The 1,381-nt window shown below is 50.3% G+C and overlaps 1 protein-coding gene across 1 annotated transcript in view; it reads right to left on the reverse strand.

Moving 5' to 3' along the window:
- SLCO2B1 (solute carrier organic anion transporter family member 2B1) overlaps positions 1–1,381 on the reverse strand; it is a 55,945-nt gene that overhangs the window by 36,717 nt on the left and 17,847 nt on the right.

Consider the following 1,381-nt stretch of genomic DNA (forward strand, 5'->3'; position numbering starts at 1 on the left):
CCCTAGCATATCACTGTCATGAGGTTTTGTCCCCTCACTTTCCTCCCTAGAGTTAACATCTCGCCTCAGTTGTATTTCAGCTCCGGACCCAGAAAAGAAACAAAACTAGACCAGCGACTCCATGGCTGCCCTCAGGACCAGCTGCATTGAATAATGACCCCTAGCAGCCTTGGTGCTGACCAATCAATCAGTGGAGATGGGACCCTGAAAGGACACACCTGGAAAGCTGCTGATGTTCTATTAAGATCTTACCCTGGGAATTAGTGTCCTGATAAGAGAAGATTAGGACACAGACACCCAGGCAGGGTCAGCCACCGGAGGACACAGGAAGGAGCCAAGGAGAGGCCTCAGGAGAAACCAGCCCTGCTGACACCTTTCTCCTTGACTTCCAGACTCCGGATATGGGAGAGAACCTCTGTTTGAGCCGCCCAGCTGGGGTAGTTTGTCAGGGCAGCCTCAGTGAGCTAATCCACTCCCCAAACTCCTGAAACTAATACTCTGCTCTCCAGTGGGGCTTTGCTGGCTCTAGCCTGTCTTGACCAACCTACTGCTGACCAACCACCTACTGCTTCCCATTTTCCTGACCTGACTGTGGCCCCTTCAAGAGCAAGGGCAAGCCTCAATTTTAAGTCATCAAACACTTTTTTGGAAAGGGCCTGATAGAAAAGACTGTAGTCCAGCTGGTATGGCAGTGGTTGAGCATCAACCTATCAACCAGGAGGTCCTGGTTTGATTCCCAGTCAGGCACATGCCCGGGTTGCAGGCTCGATCCCAGTGTGGGGCCATACAGGAGGCAGCCAATCCATGATTCTCTCTCATCATTGATATTTCTATCTCTCCCTTCCTCTCTGAAATCAATAAAATATCTATATATATAAAAGCCTAAGCGACTGTTCGACCATTTGACCTTTCGATCGGTAACTATGACACGCACTGACCACCAGGGGGCAGACGCTCAATGCACAGACATGGAGGCATGGAACAGACTGATGAATCTCAGAGGGAAGGGGGGTGGGGGGAGGGCAGGAAGAGAGTAATCAAAGATCTTATATGCATACTAGAGGTCCGGATGCATGCACCGGTGGGGTCCCTTGGCCTGGCCTGCACCATCTCGAAATCTGGGACCCCTCAGGGGATGTCGGAGAGCCAATTTCACCCAAATCTCACAGGCCAGGCCAAGAGACCCCACCAGTGCACGAATCTGTGCACTGGGCCTCTAGTGTGTGTGTGTATATATATATATATATATCCCGGGCTGAAGACTGTGACCCTTTCAGCCCTCTGAGCCTCCATTTCCTCATTTTTCAAAGGTCTCCTACTATGGAAGTTCTACAGAAATGCAGAATTTAGAACCAGAATAATTCAGTAATTCAGAGCAAGG

This window comes from Myotis lucifugus, unplaced genomic scaffold (assembly GCF_000147115.1).
Source record: "Myotis lucifugus unplaced genomic scaffold, Myoluc2.0 scaffold_313, whole genome shotgun sequence".
Taxonomy (NCBI): Eukaryota; Metazoa; Chordata; class Mammalia; order Chiroptera; family Vespertilionidae; genus Myotis; species Myotis lucifugus.